Consider the following 7848-nt stretch of genomic DNA (forward strand, 5'->3'; position numbering starts at 1 on the left):
CCCCACGTGGTCTCACCCAAGATGGCGGCTCCTGGAGCAGCCGAGCGTTCTGAACTAGAAAGCAGTGGATTTCTTGTTTCTGCCACAAACTCCCCCAGCTGTAAGTCTTCCAAACTTCTAACTATTCCTTTATATGTGGGTCAGAGTTCTGGGACCAGCCCCTGAGTCTGCTTGGTCAGGTATTCTGTGTTGTTGGCGGAGCTCTTTGCTGCACATCCACCCGATCCGCCATCTTGTTTGTTCTCTCTGTAATTGTCAGTTTTTGACATCATGGTTTTGCTGCCTCATGAAACATATTGGGAAAGTTATCTCCATCCTCTGTAAACAAGTGAGCAACATTGTTATTACTTTCTTAAACTTTTGATAGAATTCACCAGGGAAGCCATATAGACCTGGAATTTTCTTAGAAAAGTTTTGATAACGTATTCAAGTTCTTTAGTAACTATAGAGCTATTTAGATTTTCTGTTTCATCTTATGTCAGTTGGTATAGTGCTCCAGGATAATTTGCTGGACTGCAAGGCCTGTTTGAGCCTCTAGGTCGGCAGTTTGATCCCACCAGCAGCTCCTCGGAAATCCTATACAGGGTCACTACGAGGAGGGACTGACTCAATGGCACTTAACAACGTAACATTTTAAAGGAATATGCCCATGTCAGCTACAATGATGAATTTATTGGCATAAAGTTGTGACATTGCAGAATCAGCACTGGACTTCTAACCACAAGGTGGGTGGTTCAAACCCATCAGCTGCTCCTTGAGAATCCTATACAGTGTTGCAAAGAGTCAGGACAGACTCAACAACGCTTAACAACAACAACAACAGCCTTTTAATTCTGTGGGGTCCCTAGAGATATCCCATCATTCATTTCTGATATTGGCAATTTGTACTCTCATTTTTTTTCTCGATCAATAATTTTGTTTATATTTCCAAAGAATTATATTTTTCTCTTTGGTCCGTTTTCTATTTCATTACTTTTAATAGTTATCTTTACTGTTTCCTTTCTTTGGCTTACTTTGATTTTACTTTTAACTTTTTTAGTTTCTTAAGGTAGAACCTAGGGCCTTCATGTGGTGCTATAGCATAAACACCAGGTTGGCAGCTATTGAAAGTGGAAACTCACCAGGAACCCCTACACGGGTTTGCTATGAGTTGGAACCAACTGGATGACACACAATGACAACCACAACAACAAAGCTGAACCTGACTTAGTTTATTGATTTGAGGCCTTTCTACTTTTGTAAGCATTAAAGTTACACATTTTTCTCTGAGAACTGCTTTAGCTAGTCTACAGATTTTAACATTTGAATATTCATTATTTTTCAGATAAAAAATATTAAATATCCTTTGTGTCTTAGTTACGGAATGCTTCTATAACAGAAATACCACAAGTGGATGGCTTTAATAAACAGAAATTTATTTGTTCACAGTTTAGGAGGCTGTCCTTGTTGTTAGGTGCCATCCAATCAGTTCTGACTCATAGTGACCCTTCGTGTAACAGAACGAAACATTCCCAGATCCTGTACCATCTTCACAACGGTCATTACACTTGAGCCCATTGCTCCCACCACTGTGCCAATCCATCTCACTAGAGGTCTTCCTCTTTTTCTCCTGACGCTCTACTTTATGAAGCATGATGTCCTTCTCCAGGGACTGGTTCCTCCTGATAATGTGTCCAAAGTATGAGAGATGAAACCTGGCCATCTTGGCTTCCAAGGAGCATTCTGATTGTATTTCTTCCAACACAGGTTTATTTGTTCTTCTAGTGGTTCCCTGGAGGCAGGAAGTCTGAATTCGAGATAATCTAAGAGGAGGTCTTTGTCTCCAGTGTCTATGGGACCGGCGTCCCTTGGAGATCTCTAGGTGTCTTGGCATCAACCCTTCCCTGTGTCTCGGAGGTCCTCAGCTCAGGGACCCTGGGTTCAAGGGATGTACTCTGTTCCCCGATTCTCTTGCCTGGCAGCAGTGATGTTCCTTTTATCTCTGTTCCCTTCTCTCTCCTTTCATCTTTTCTTGTAGGGTAAAAAGTACCACTTGCATAAGGTGTGATTTGAGCCCCTCTCTTTTGTAAGGTGCACCCCACACTGGTCCTGCCTCATTAGCATATGTTGTTAGGTGCCTTCGAGCGGGTTCTGACTCGTAATGAGCCTGTGTAGACAGAGCAAAACCATGCCTAGTTCTTCACCACCTTCACAACTGCTGCTGGTTTTCAGCCCATGGCTTCAGTCACCGTGCCAGTTCACCTCGTGGGGGACTTTCCTCTTTCTCACTGACCAGGCATGATGGCCATCTCCAGGACAACATCTTAGTGAATATGCCATGTACATTTGAAAGGAACGACCCTGCTGATGGGCTGTTGTCAACTGTGGAGTCCTGGGCAGCTGTAGGACACAGGGTGGCTTCTGTGAACTGTGTCCACGGCTCAGTGAGTCCAGAGAGTCCACTTTGGACCTGGGTTTGAGCCTGTTCTGGGGAACAGCAGGGGGTGAAGGGAATGCTGGGTTGTGGGAAACACTCTTTCAGAAGTGTCCATACAGTTCCTGAAGACTTTCAGAGGAGGGCTATTGTAGTCTTTCCTGGTCATCAGCTATGGAGGTAGGCAGAGCTGACCCATGGTCCAGAGCAGTGGTCCTGCAGTTCTCTCTGCCTCCCTCCTCAGTCCAGGATTGGAGCCTGAGTCTCCAGGTTGTACCTTCTCCTGCCATCGGACACGAGGCCCAAAGCCAGGCACAGCCAGACACCTTGCAGCCAAAGAGAGAAATCCATCAAAGACCATTGGTTAAGTGCAGTGGTCAGAAGTGGGAATCTGCTAATGGGTTTATAGGAGGCTTTAGGTACTTAAATAGGGATCACAGGCATGCGTAGTAATCTGTATGAACAGAAAACTAAGCAGTAGAGAGAATTACAAAACGCAAAATACACCTTCATCCCAGGGCTTTGTTCTTCCAAGGCATGTCCGGGGTCACCTGCTCCAGGGAAGTCCTGAGTTGAGGTGGGGTAAAGGGAAGGGCAGAGAACCAGGCCGAAGCTCCGAGAACAATGTCTGAAGCTTTTACACAGAAGATTTCACCGACCTACCTGGCATTGGGTGGGTTGGCTTTTAATGACAGCAATAAAGCAAGTGCAATTTCCAGGTCCCCAGGGTGCGTGGCATACAGATCGACTTACCGTTAAAAAAAACCAAAACACAACAGCCTTCGGACTCTGACTGACACCGGGCCCTGCTGAACGCTGGTTATTGCATTTGTAAGGTCTGGAGTTTAATCAGACGGTTCCTTCAGCTCCAGCATCACTGTTGTCATCTCAAAAAGCGTTTATGCAATGGCTCACTGGTCCTGCCTGGAGGCTGTGCACCTGCGGATCCAGAAGGGGAATGGCACCATGGGAGTGGGTGTTTCTGTGGTTTCTCCTGCCCCACGCCCCTTCCCTCCTCCTAAGTCCTTGCTTTTGGTGCTGCCCACTCCCAATCCATGTGATGTTGTGGCCTGATCCGTCTCTCTGCCCTTGCCTCTTGCCTGGTGGCCAATGGATTCTCTCTTATCCTTCTTTCTCATGGCAGTGGAGAAGGATTGTGGAGATGGTCCCAGACTCAGGCCAGACCAAGTTCCATCCTTCATGGCTTCTCCATGGACCCAGGGGAAGTGTCCTTGATGTCTGCTAGTATGCTCAGCAGCACGCTTGGGAACCTGGACTCTGGGCAGCCAGGCTACCCTGTCCTCCACCTGCTGCCCTGGACTATCTAGGGAGGATGTTCATATGTACAAGGAGAGATGAAGTCATCAAAAGGGGTAATCAGAGAGAGAGAGAATAGGGGCAGGACAGTTAGGTGTGTGTGTGTGAGTGAGAGATAAAGGGACTGAAGGTGGTTGTGAGCATGTGTGTGTGTGTGTGTGTGAGAGAGAGAGAGAGAGATGAGACAAGATGGGAAGTGTATTACGAGTGAGGGAGAGAGATGGAAGCTCACACAAAGCATGCTGGCTGTCTAAAGCCAGCTGTCCCCTGGACTTCCTGTTAACAGGAACCAATGAGTGACCTCTGATTCTGATTCAGCTTGGTGAGTTGGGTTCTGTGCCTTGTTACCTAAAGATTCCTGACTTCCTACCAGGTATCTGGAGGTGGGCTGGGGTCTTCACAGCTGCGTGGTCTTTCACCTGAGTCTCTGCAGTGCCCACCTCACCAGTTCCCTCTATGGGGCTGCTATTCTGTCACCCCTCATTTGTGGATAGTGCCCCTCTCCCCCGGTCCCAGGCTTCCTTCCTCCACCCTGTCCCCTCGCCCACGAATGACCCCTCATTTGCGTACAGACCCTGTGGAACAGGTGAGCTAACTATACTGAGATGAGACCACTCGTGCTTTCGAATATTAAATTCTGCTCAGAATATTAAATAATTTCCTCTTCAATGATCCCAGTAAATTTAATTAGCTCTTGTTCTCCCGATAGAGTTATGTCTTGGTTTCGGAGTGGTGCATTCACCAGGAAGGAGGGGAACACTTCTGCGGTGTGAGTGGGGGGACTATCTCCCGGACACCGGCCCCTGGCTGGACACCCGCCCATTTCATCAGCTGCTGCTGCCTTGTGCTGGGTGGGAGGGGCCAAATGAGGCAGAACTCCACCCCCTGGGAGCCACCCATTCTCTGGGGGACCTGCCGCATCTTTAGGGGTCCTCGGGTACCACTCATTCAGGGGCAAGGCAAGAAGCAATTTACAAACGGCATCCCTGGGACCCGGGAGCTGACATGCTCCCCCAGGCCAGCATGTGCTTTGCAGATGCGGACTCACTGTACCTACATCCGGGAAGCAGACCTGTGGCAATCGGGTCTCATCCGTTTCACTGCCTCCCGTGCTAGGAATGAGCAAGCGACCCTCAGGTAAGTTGGCTTCTCATCTGATGTGTGACTCACTGGAGGGGGCGGACATAGAGGGACCACGATGACCGGAAGGAACGTCTCTGAGATCTTTGAGGAAACAAGACATCTTCAGACTCGATGTGTCAGCTGTGGCTCTTCTCTTGTCTGCCTGAAACTAAAGCCTCAGAGTGAAGTCTGGGGGTGGTCCTTACCTGGCCTGGGGAGCCCCCACCTGATCTCAGGGGTCCTCACCAAGCCTGGGAGGTCTTGACCTGGTGTGGGAGGTTCTTTCCTGATCTGAGAGGTCCCCACCCAGCCTGGGAGGTTTGTATCTGGACTGGGAAGTCTCCACCTGGCCGGGGAGTTTCTTACCTGGTCTAGGAGGTCCCCACCTGATCTAGGAGGCCCTTACCTGGCCTGGGGCCTCCTCACCTGGACTGGGATGTTCTTATGTGGTCTGGGAGCTCCCCATATGGCTGGGAGAGCCCCACCTGGCCTCCTGGCCTGGGAAGTCCCTCACCTGGCCTGGGAGGTCCTGCCCTCTGAAGGAAAGAAGACAGCTCATTAGAACGGAGTGTCCTTCTGGTAGCAGGCACTGACTTGTAAGTTCATGCTGAGTCCTAAGGACATATCTAGAAAAGCCCCCTTGACTTATAAAAAAAAAAAAAATTGTAATTTATAAATCTATAAACATTTACCAATTCATCATCTTTGGGGCATACAATTCATTGTCATCAATTACATTGATCTAATGTTGGCAACTTCCTCATCACCAGAACCCCCTCACTTCTGTTGAGGGGTTCCCGGTGGTGCAGACGGTGAATGCTCTTGGCTGCTAACAGGTTGGAGCTCTGAGTTGCACCCAGAGTCGCCTTGCAAGAAGGGCTGAAACCCCAGCCATTAACAACTCGAGGGAGTGCAGTTCCACTCTGACACACAAGAGGCGCCATGACCTGGGAAGTACTCGGGACAGCTGTGTTTCGTTCACTTTGTTAACTGCAGAAACACGGGTTGACGCCGCGGTCTATTGGAATAGGCACGTGCAGTGATTTGTCTTCCCCACATCCCCGTGCATGGGAGAAAGTCTAGACTGGTGGTTCTCACCTGGCTTCACAGTGGACTCACCTGGGGAGGTCCCAAACTCCTGAGGCCAGCACCCCGCCCAGAAGTTGATGTGGGATACAACCTGGGTATCCAGATTTTTCAAAGTTCCCTAGAGCATTTGAATGCCAGGAACAGCAGAAAGAGCACTTAATTTGGAGTCTAAGTGGAACTTGGATCCCAGTAAGAACAAAACTGTGGTCTCTGCCTCTGAAGCTCCCAAACTGATTCCTCTGGGGGAAGCTGGCTGCCATGTTGTGAGGTAACCGTGTGAGATTGGATTGTTTAGACTCCAGGAGACTTAGTTTCCTTACCTGTAAGCTGAGTGCAATGATGCTTACATCCTAGGGTTATTTTAAAGGGAGGAGCTCTGGTAGCGTAGTGGTTACAAGTCAGGCTACTAACCTCAAGGTCAGCAGTTCGAAACTACCAACAGTTCCACAGGAGAAAGGTGAGGTTGTCCGCTCCCATAAGGATTTACAGCCTCGGAAACCCTATGCAGGGTTGCTATGAATCAGTTCCAATTCCATCGCACATCACAAGGGTTCAATATCAATATCCCAGAGCTCCTATGGATCATCAAATCAGTTCCAACTTACAGCAATTGCTGACCTTGCAGTTTAAACTGACCTTGTGGTCCAGTTCAGAGGGTCGCTGAGTCAGAACTGACATGACACACTTAATAACAAAAAGCAGGACTCTTGGTTTGGTGCTGTAGAGTAAGCACTGGACTACAGGTCAGCGATTTAAACCTACCAGTCATTCCTTGGAAATCCTAAACAGGGTTGCTATGTGTCGGGAGTCCTGGTGTGGTGCTGCGGGTTAATGCTCTGGACAGCAAGGTTGGTTTGAACCGTAAGGTCAGTGGTTCAAGTTCACCAGCTGCTCCTCGGAAACGCTATACAGGGTCGCTATGAGTTGGAACCGACTTGGTGGCACTTAATAACAACAAATGAGTCAGAACCAAATCAACAGCACTTAACAACAACAATATGTGTTAAATAGGAGACCAGGTGCTCTGTGGGAGTCAGATGAGGCAGTCTGTTCTTGTGAAGACTTACTGCCTCAGAAACCCTCTGGGGCAGTTCCACTGTGTCCTATATGCTCACTGGAGTTCTGGGGGTGGTGGTGGAGGGGGCAGGGGACACTGTAGGATAAAGCACTGGACCAAACGGTTGGCTTGAACCACAAGGTCAGCAGTTCAAACCCACCAGCTGCTCCTCAGACACCCTATACAAGGTCAGTATGAGTTGGAACTGACTCGGTGGCACTTCACAACCACAACATATGGTCACTATGAGTTTGGAGTCATCTGGATGGTAGTCATTTTTTTTTTTTTTTTTTACTGGATTAAATTGCATGTGAATGATGCTGCTGGCAAAGAGTATGGAATACACTGCGGACTGCCAAAAGATCCAAATCTATCTTGGTAGAAGCACAGCTGGAATGTTCCTCAGACGGCAAGACTTGGTCTCACGTACTTTGGACGTGTTATCAGGAGAAACCAGTCCCTGGAGAGGGTCAGTGAAAAAGACGAAAACTCCCCAGTGCTATGGATTGATACTCAAAATGACCACTGTGAAAGTGGTCCAGGACCAGGTGGGCAGTGCTTCCTTCTGTCGTACATGACTTGCTGTGAGTGGAAGTCAGCTTGAAGGCATCTAACCATAACGATATGGATGGAATTGTGTTTATCCCCAAATCTGGGTGGGAATCCTAACCCCTATACCTGAGGATGTGATCCTGTTTAGAAATAGAGATCTCTTTGTTATGCTAAGTAGACCACACCTGATCTTGGGTGGGTTCTAAATGGAATCTCTTCTGAGTGCGTTAAACACAGAGGCATGCATGGAGGAAGACAGACACCATCTTAGGGATCACCTATATGCCAAGGAAATGAG

This window comes from Chrysochloris asiatica, unplaced genomic scaffold, assembly GCF_000296735.1.
Source record: "Chrysochloris asiatica unplaced genomic scaffold, ChrAsi1.0 scaffold00132, whole genome shotgun sequence".
Classification (NCBI taxonomy): Eukaryota; Metazoa; Chordata; class Mammalia; order Afrosoricida; family Chrysochloridae; genus Chrysochloris; species Chrysochloris asiatica.